Source organism: Nicotiana tabacum, chromosome 6 (genome assembly GCF_000715075.1).
Source record: "Nicotiana tabacum cultivar K326 chromosome 6, ASM71507v2, whole genome shotgun sequence".
NCBI lineage: Eukaryota > Viridiplantae > Streptophyta > Magnoliopsida > Solanales > Solanaceae > Nicotiana > Nicotiana tabacum.
In genome coordinates, this window is record NC_134085.1 from 56,406,627 (window position 1) to 56,415,713 (window position 9,087).

Here is a 9,087-nt window from a genome sequence, read left to right on the forward strand (position 1 = left end):
CAAGAATATCAAATAATGCCAAAGTAAACAAACCAAATCGATAGAGGTTGAATCTTTAATCAAAAGCCCAAAGTCAACCAAAAAGTCAAACCCATGCCCGCACCTCAGAATCTGATGAAACTCATAAAATCTGATAACTCATTCAATTACGAGTTTAACCATACTATTTTTACTCAAATCTGACTCTGAATCGATGTTCAAAACTCATTAATTCACTTTATAAAATTTTAGACAAAACCCCCCAAATCTCACTTTGAAATCACCAATCAAATACAAAAAACGTAAATGAATTCATGCAAATTCTCAAAGTAACCAGTTGGGTCGTAACAGCCAATTGGTCACAGTTGACCGAAGATATTCACAAAAAATCAAACATAAATCAAACATGTATATATCTCTCTTTATTTCTTCAAACATGTATTATACCTAAAGCTAGAAGAGTTGACCTAAATTTTGACTTTTTAGTATTTGGCCTCAAATTGGAGTTTTGATGGTATCGTTAGGTTCGGATGGTAGTTTTGGACTTAGGCATATACCCAAATTTGTATTTGGATATTTCTAGAAAGTTTCAACATTAATTGGCGAAAGTTGAAAATTTGAAGGTTTGGAAAGTTCACAAGTTTGACCGAGAGTTGACTGTGAGGATATTGTAATTGAATTGTGGTTCCAAGGATTTTAATAGTTTTGTTATGTCATTTGGTACTTGTGTGCAAAATTTGAGTTCATTCCGAGTTGATTTGATATGTTTCGGCGCGAGTTTTGGAAGCTGAAAGTTGAAAGTTCATTTAAGTTTGAATTGAGGTGTGATTTGTCATTTCGATGTTTTTATGTGTGATTTGAGGCCTCGAGTAGGTCTATGTTATATTATGGGACTTTTTGGTATATTCAGATGGGGTCCCGAGTGGCTCAGATGAGTTTCGGACGAGGTTCAGATCATTTTTTCCTCTTGTTGCATTAGTGAAGATTTTTGGTGCTGGTGTAGCCGCATCAGCGAGTATTGGTCGCAAAAGAGACTTCACAGATGTGGGAAGTTCATCACAAAAGCGGGAGAAGACTGGGCTAGGAGTCTTCGCAGATGTAGAATTTGAGTCGCATCTGTGACTTTGCAGAAGCGATTGTCAGGGGCGCAGAAGCGAGTTCTTGCGCATGAGCAAAGAGGAGCTTGCACCTGAATGTCGTAGAAGCATAGAATTGTTCCGCATGTACGAGTGGTCGGCTGGGTAGTTGTGGTCGCAGAAGCGTAAGTTTTGTCGCAGAAGTGATGTCGTAGATGCGACGAACAGTACTGGGTAGAACCTATAATTTCGAGGGTTGGTCATTTTATTCACATTCTTGAGACTTGGAGCTCGGTTTTTGGCGACTTGGAAGAGAAACTTCACCACGTGAATTGGGGTAAGCATTCTTGGCTCGCTTGTGATTATATTTAGGGGTGGGCATTCGGTATTTCGGTTCGGTATTTAAGAATTTTGGTTCTGTATTCGGTTTATCAATTGTGTATACCAAATACCGTACCAAAATATTTCGGTACGGTTCGGTATTTATTATTTTGGTTCGGTACGGTTTCGGTTTAATATTCACTAAATAAGAAACACTAACGAGTGACAATTCTCCAATGTTTGAATGCCCTGCTGACTGCTGTCTAACTATTCAGCCAAGAAATACAATAAAATTGAACAGCCATTTCGTAATACATAGTATACAATATCTACAGTTTCTGTTATCATCATTGGAAAGAAACATCTTTTTTTCTACTCCTAACATGACAGTAACAGCATATACTCAGAAAGAAGTAAATAGAAAGAAGCAAATACACATGAAATTGAACAGCCATTTCGTTAAATGCTGGCATTTGGAGCCAACTCACATTCGTGTGGCTTAATGCCTTAATCTATTATTCAATAAACATGCGACAATAGCAGCCCATCAAGCAAGAACTGTTGGAAATGTCAGAAGATATATACCGCAAAAACAACATAAGCATGCTGCTCCAAAAGAAATATGAGTTGAACTTAGTCCTCTCTTCAATTAACTCAAAATGTAAGAACACAAGAAACCCAATAGGACAAGGAGAACATTTAGATCAAAATGATTTTACTGATAAAGTGATTAAGGAGAAAGATATGAAAGCATATGAAACATAAACAAAATGTAGGAGAAATATATGAAAGCATATGAAGTCACAACAGCCGATCTCCTGAAGTCATAACAACCGATCTCTTGAAAAAGCAGTCGATCTCTTTGAATTTTGGTCTTTGTTTGCCCGGAATTTCTAAAGCAGCAGCCGATCCCTAAATCCTTTCTGAGAAGTGAGGAGTGAGTTCTATGTTGTGAGTTGTGACTGCCTAATGTCCTAATCTTTAGACCCTAATTGAATGAAAGACAAAGAATAGAGAATGGACTTGGGCTGGGGCGCTGGAGTGGGCAGTGGGCAGTGAGCTGGGAATTAGATTAGAAATTGTTGGGCTGGGGCGCTGGGCAGTGTAGTAGCTAACTATATGTCCAACTTAAAAAAAATAAAAAGTCTTTAAAAATTTGGTATTTCGGTATACCAAAATTTCAAGATCCTAATACTGAGGACCGTACCGTAATACCGAAATACAGAAAATGTTATACCGAATTAGACTGAAATACCGAAAAAACCGAAACCGAAATACCGAATTAATTCGGTTCGGTTCGGAATTCGGTTTTTCGAATTTTATGCCCACCCCTAATTATATTTCATGAATAGATCTTCGTTTTCGGTGTATGATAATTGATTTTAAAGAGAAAAATTGGAGGTTTTTGTCTAAAGTTTCATAGAATGAATTTTTAGTTTTGAACATCAATTCGAAGTCGCATTTGAGTGAAGCTAGTATGGTTGAACTCGTAATCGAATGGGTTGTCGAATTTTGTTATTTTTTCTAGGTTTCGAGATGCGAGCTCGAGTTTGACTTTTTGGTTGACTTTGGGCCTTTGATTGAAGATTCCACCTTTATCATTTGGAATTGTTTCCTTAGGCATTGTTTGATCTATTTGAGTTGCTTTTGGCTAGTTTTGAGCCGTTCGGAGGTCAGTGTGTGCAGGATGGTGTTTCCAGAGTATTTTTTGGCTTGCTCAATATTGGATTCAGCCTGTTCGAGGTAAGTAACACTTATAAACTTGATGTTGAGGGTATGAACCCCTGAACATATATGTTATGTGTTGGTGTTAAGGTGACGCATATGCTAGGTGAGGGGCGAGTGGGCGTGCACCGTGTTAATTGTGACTAGATTGATTTTGTGGTACTATGTAGTGTCCTAAACTTGTTTCTTTTCATGAAATTTATATGTGCTAGAGTAATTGAGCTGTGATCCATGCTAGAAACCATGTCTAGGCTATATGTTTATCCTGTTGGGACCCACTGATGTCATTTTTGCTATTGAGTTATTTGCTTACATTGCAATTACATACTCAGTCATACTCATTCATTTACATATCATATCTCAATCTCTGTTGCCATTTATTAATACATCATATCATCATTTTTTGGCTGATTTATATGATATTGTGAGCCCGAGAGAATGGAGAGATTGATGACTGAGTTGGGGCCTGAGGGCCGAATTGTGAGTAATATTGATGTGTCGGGCTGCACACCGCAGCATGTATTATTGATTCATGACGGGATCGGGCTACATGCCACAGCAGGCTTTATTGATTCATGCCATGATTGGCTTATTATATTCCCACCATGAGCGCAGTTGCTATTGATTCACGATGGGATCGGGTTGCGTGTCGCAGCAGGATTAGTATTTTTGGGTTAGATCTGCCCTGGGCTAGATCTTCCTTATACAGTGCTGATTGTGTTGAGTGATTGAGCATGATGAGTGGAAGTGTGAGACAATAAGATTGAGTACTCTGAGAGTGTGGGTACATGAGTTCATCATTGTGGTGCATTGCATTGACATGTATACTTGACACAGAGGCATGGAGACGGATTCTCTCATGTTACACGGTTTTGTGACATTTATGACTTTACATGCACATTGACATGTAGGCATAGAGATGTGCTTTCCTCATGATATCTGATAATGAAACATCTTATTTATTGTTGAAAGGTTTTGGGAAAATCACAGTTTTTCGGACTTACTCATATTTTGGTGATTTCGGTGAAGGAACGGTTTTACTGTTGTACTTGAAAAGCATGACTATTTTTCGTAACTATGAACTAGTTGAGCATTATATCTCCGAGTTATTTATTGTACCACTTTTATTATATTGTTATAAGTTGTTGTTGGCTATTGGTGTTGGACTATAACCTTTGTCCCAGCTCGTCACTACTTTCAACCTAAGGTTAGGTTTGTTACTTATTGAGTACATGGGGTCAGTTGTACTCATACTACACTTATGCACCTTGCATGCAGATGTTGGATATTGATTTTGTTGTGTATGGCAGGAGTTGGATTTGAAGACGTACCTGCGTTCTGGTCATAGTTTCCTCTTGATCTTGGTAGCTTTAGAATTTTAATCTGTTCATGTATATTTTAAATAGATGATGTATTTATTTTATACCAGCTTTTTAAACTCTAAATCCTAGAAGCTCATGATTTGTACTATCAATCCTTGGGAAAATGTATAAAGGTTCAGTTATTTTATCATTTATTTGTCCTAATAAATCTCATTAAATTGGATAATTGTTAGTTGGCTTACCTAGCGGGTTGGGTTAGATGCCATCACGACTAGTTGGATTTTGGATCGTGACAAGTTGGTATCAGAGCTCTAGGTTCATAGGTTATACGAATTGTGAGCAAGTGTCTAGTAGAGTCTTGCGAATCGGTATGATGATGTTCATACCTATCTTCGAGAGGCTATAGGGAACTTAGGATAAACTTCTCATCTTTCTTTCCTTATCGTGCGACATTGATTCAGCTTGAAGCGTATCTCTTTGAATTCCTTCCACTCACTCGTATGTGCATGTGAGCGCTCGGTATCAGCTGTACATCGATGGATTGTGATTCTATGGATGAGGTATGAGATGTGTTTTCTGTGTCTTGGTGATGGGCCAGCCTGGAGGACTTGAGGCTAGGTTTAGACTGCAGCTTAGGCTCGGTAATATTGGTTGTGTGAGTATATGCTCTTGGACTTCTATGTTCGTCAGTTTTCCTATGTGTGGAATTTGTGGCTCGATGAGTAGTTGGATGGCTATATGATGAGTAAGAAGTGACTGCGGGAAGTGTTCAGATGGTTTGAATTTGACAAAAAGAGTTTGCTTGAGATGTAAAAAGGACTATTTGGTGCTTGATTTATGTCTTGATGTTACGTATAGTCTCGAGTTATTAGTGTATTGAAGTATCTTTTATGTTATTTAATTGTGGGATGAATTAGATTCTCAGGGCTTGTTGATGAGTTTGGATTCAGGAAGATTGGGTGATTGTGTAGTAGTTATGGATGTTAAAGGGTATAGAGAGATGTCAGTTTGAGGCTAAGCAGGTGGATTATCACCTACGGGGTAATCTACGGATGTGTGATCCTTATGATATTGCATGGAGGCTTTCTTTTCTACCAGTGGGTTATTTGTGCTATTTGAGTTTGGATGGTATTGCTGGTTCCATTGCATCTCGACTCCTCCCGTAGTTGTTCTTAGCCCAGTCACTTAATAATTATCTTAAGTGATAAATTTTAAACAGCATTGAGACCTCTTCACGAAGATGCCGGAATTCCCCAGTTCTATGGACATGTGTTCTGTGGAATTCACACCGAAAATTAAGATCCCTTTGATTAGGTTCTGGTCGAATCGATTTCGGGAACCTTGACTTCTTGATATTTCTCATGGTCGAAACCAACTCTACTAGACTAATGTTGATATTTTAATCTGATAACTGGGGATATCCTAAATCCCAGGACCCCGATGATTCTTTATCCTACAATGTCGTACTACTAGAACCACGATCCGTCCTTCTATCCGGTCTGAATCTTTCCAATGATTGAAAAACTTTAGCTCCACGTGCATCAGATATTTCATTTGATAAATAAGGTTGGAAATGGCTCTTGAATGATCTCCGGTATGCATCAGAATTATTTTGGAACTTTTCCTGATTCCGATAGTGATTACGACCCTTATAGGACACCGAAGAACTCAGTTAATCATCTTTAATTCTGATTTTTTATAATGATTATGGACATCTGCTCATGTGGTTGCCTGAAATTCTAACAAGATCTCTTTTAATTTTCTCGAGGCATCAGAGCTCAAAGGATTGAGGCCCTTGGTGAACACCTCTACTTCCCATTCATTCGGTACTGCCAACAATAGTATTATCTCCTTTTAGAACCGGATCATGAACTCTCGAAGCAATTCAGTTTCTTCTTAAGCGATTCTGAATATATCCGCCTTCCTGTCTTGGAATTTTCTTTCCCCGGCATGAGTTTGATGAAATAATCTGCAAGCACCTCAAAAGAATTAATTGAATATTTAGGCAAAAGAGAATACATGTTAAAACTCCCTTTCTTAGGGTTTTGCCAATTTTTTGTAGCAAAACAGATTCGATCTCATGTGGAGCCAAATTATTTCCCTTTACAACCATAGTGTAAGTTGTGATGTGCTACTGTGGATCCGAAGTTCCATCATACTTTAAAATATCCGACATTTGAACCTTTTGGAATGAACTCTAGGGCTGCACTTTGTTTGAACGATAGCTGAGTATTCTTTGAATCTGGGCCCTTCAACACCGGAGGTACCCCCGAGATTTGATCCATCCGAGAATGAAATTCTTTAGTATTTTGATCCATCCGATCATTCATTTCCCTCATGAACCTCATGAGCTCGGTTTTAAAAGGATCATTTGTGTTGTTATCATTTTTGGATCCACTGCCTGCTCCACCTGCTTGATTCTCACTGAATCTGAACTCCTCCCTTGAAGCAATGTTACCAATTCTTTGTGTTGTCTAATTCGCAGGCACGCTGGGAGGGGCTCAAACACCTCCAATGAAATTATTTGAGTCAATGTGCCACTGAGACATAAGGGTAAGTTTTATCGAGTGGTGGTTCGACCGGTCATGCTGTATGGGGCTGAGTGTTGGCCAGTTAAGAACTCTCACGTGCAGAAGATGAGAGTAGCAGAGATGAGGATATTGAGATGGATATGTGGGTGTACTAGGAGAGATAGGATTAAGAATAAAGTTATCCGGGACAGAGTGGGAGTAGCCTCCGTGGAGGACAAGATGCGGGAGTCGAGGCTGAGATGGTTCGGACATGTTAAGAAAAGAAGCATTGATGCTCCTGTCAGGAAGTGTGAGAGGCCATGGAGAGATTGAGAAGAGATCGAAGTAGACCTAAAAATACTAGGGAGGTGATTAGGCAGGACATGGCACTGCTTCAACTCACTGAGGACATGACCCTTGATAGGAGGGTGTGGAGGTCGAGAATTAAGGTAAAAGGTTAGTAGGTAGCTTATAGTTGTTTACCGATAGTCTTTGTAGCATGCATGTCTCTTCATATTCTTAGATTTTTATTGCGTTATGTGGTTTTATTCGCCTAAGGTATTGTATTCCCTGTTGCTATTATTTGGTACTACTTATCATTTATCTCTCCCTTTTCTTTTCTCTTCCATCTTTCTTCCTTCGTTGCTTTCCTCTTCTTTTTCTTGCCCTTCCTGAGCCGAGGGTCTATTAAAAACAGTCTCTCTACCTACATTGGGTAGGGGTAAGGTCTGTGTACAAACTACCCTCCCCGGACCCCACCTGTTGGGATCAAACTGGGTTTGTTGTTGTTGTTGTTGTTGTTGTTGATAGTGATTGTTGGAGCTCAGTCATTATTTGGTCCTGTCTAGAGAGATGATTCATGATTTTTCTTTGTTGTGCTCTCAAAACTTTCACCGTAACATCAACGGGTTCATTACCCATATCATCAGGGGTAGGAATCCTTGCAAGCCGAGTATTTTGTTCTTCTCGGATCGGAGTTGCTTCATTCCAATCGTTGTTGGTTCATTACCCATATGATCCAGATGATTTCTACCACGGAAGTTGTCCTCATGCTCATTGACGTTGTTTGTTCCAACATTGAGCGAGTTGTTGACATTATTAGGTATCATATATGTTTTTGTTTTACTAAAGAAAAGCATCAAAATACGTTAGTGAAAGATGAATGGAGCAAAGTAATACCACAATTATATATGCCCCACGATGGGCGCCAAATTATTTACCCATAAAATGATAGAGTTAAATTTGTATATAGAGACGTGAATTAAATTGATCCGAGAAAATTAAATGATAAAGAACAAAATTGAATAAAGTAAGAAATAATTGAATAAGAGATGAGCCTGAGCCGGGAATTGTGCTTTTCTGGTAGCAAGAACAATAACAAGAACAAAGTACTTGGTAAAATAATGTTACTAGCATAAGATAATAAGTTTAGCCTTTTTTCATACATGTATTTCGTGTCCTTTTCTGAATACAGATTTCTCTATTTATAGCTAAATTAGGAGAGACAAGATCTCCAAATCAAGCGCCTCTTTAATGTGAATAAAGACCCCTTTTGGTAGCCACATAATGGTTGAGTATAAAAGCTAAGATTCTTTGTAACGGTTGCTCCTTGAATGCTACATTCTTCAATTGGTATCTTACTTTCAAACTTTTCGGCTCCGGTTCCAATATATTCGGAACTCACACAACACTGGTCACATGCCGGTAACCAGTGATAGCTATTTGTTGATTCATACCTTACTTGTTTTTACTACCATGTGTCAACTCGACAAACGTGTACCGATCATTCGTTAATTTTACCCTCATACACCAACTTTGAAGGATTCTTGGGATTCTTGAGATCTCTGAACAAATCATGGGATTTGGAGGGTTATAAAGATTCATGTTAGCAAATATAATGTAACATAAACTAACCATCTCCAACTTCCGTTGACGGTTGAGAGGGGGTTGGGGTGAAAAAGTGGCGTCCAAAGCCATGACTTAGATCCCATTTCTTTTTTGGAACCAAAATTCCCGAAGTGAGACTCTTTTATAGACCTTCAGCCCATGCTGGAGACGGAGCTAAACTCTGATGGTTCATGATGCCTTCAATGCCATAGCAACATAGATTGTGCCAGCCTCTAATGTTCCACGCTTTCAGCCACGCCATTGCGC